Source organism: Sinocyclocheilus grahami, unplaced genomic scaffold (assembly GCF_001515645.1).
Source record: "Sinocyclocheilus grahami isolate Dianchi unplaced genomic scaffold, SAMN03320097.WGS_v1.1 scaffold161.1, whole genome shotgun sequence".
Classification (NCBI taxonomy): domain Eukaryota; kingdom Metazoa; phylum Chordata; class Actinopteri; order Cypriniformes; family Cyprinidae; genus Sinocyclocheilus; species Sinocyclocheilus grahami.
The window spans coordinates 1,202,145-1,203,506 of NW_015505340.1; positions in this window are offsets into that span (position 1 = coordinate 1,202,145).

Genomic DNA, 1,362 nt, shown 5'->3' on the forward strand with positions numbered 1-1,362 from the left:
TCAAAAAAGATATTGATACAAATTGTTCTTTTTGCAAACAGCACCCAGAGACTATTGTGCATTTATTTTGGCTTTGCCATTACTCTAAGTTATTGTGGAAAGACTTTTCCCTGTTTGTTACTGAGAACATTGATAAGGATTTTTCTTTACTTTGGGAAAATGTTTTGTTTGGAATTGTTAATGGGAAAAAATAACATTTACTGAAAAACAAGATATACTTACTTAATCTTATTTTATTAACCAAATTTTATATACATAAATGTAAATTTTCAGGTCAAAAACCACTTTTTTATGTTTTGCTTGCTGAATTGCAGCATTACTTTGGGACTATCTTTAACTCGTGTAACAAGAAGGCTTTAAAAACAATTGAAATTTGTAATTTTTTTTATCTTTTCCTTTGATGTGATCTTTTGTGATTAGTTATATACCCCTGTCTTGTACCCTGTAGTTTTATTTTTCTTGTTGTTGTTTTTTCTTTCTTATTATTTCTTTTGTTCTACATTGTGACTGCTTTTATTTTTGTCTATATAATGTCCTTAATAAAAAAAAAATAAAAAAAACTTTACTAGTGAATGGGAGAGTTTCTAACAAGGTTAAGGAGATTCATTATAAAATCCTTCATAAAATGTACCCCGTTAATTTGTCTATTTCTAAATATTGTAATGTTGATGAGTCTTGCTCGTTTTGTGGTTTTGTTGAGGAAACAGCTGCCCGTTTGTTTTTTGATTGTGGTGTTACCAACAAATTATGGGTTGACTTAAGCACCTATGTTTCTAACCTTACAAATGTGTCCCATACCTTCGTCCTCAAAGATGTTATCTTTTATTATGAAAATCCAAAGCTATTATCTGTTGAATATGTTGTTAATTTTCTTATATTGAATGCAAAATTCTTCAATCATAAGCAAAAATGGCTTAAATCTCCTTTTGTCTTTCCCCCTTTTTCTTGTTGAATTGGACTCTCTTGTTTCAGCTCTTAAACTTACAAATAACAAAAAAAGTGCCAAACTTTTGATGTATTATGACAACTTTTCTAAAAGAATGTAAGTTTATTTTTGCACTTTTATGTATCGATAATACTTAATTTGACATGCAAATCCAGTCCGGCCCACATTACCACACCGACACAGCCCCACCCACGGACATGCATTCACTACTTGCATTTGTGTACAGATGGTGAAATAATATAAGCAGTACCATATATGGGGCTGCGTCTCCATGGCGACAAACAACTACAAACCCAAGCGATGCGTAACTTTGTACCAGGCCCAGGGGCGGATTGGGACAAAAATTCAGCCCTGGCACTGTAGCCACTCCGGCCCACATTACCACACCGACACAGCCCCACCCACGGACACACACA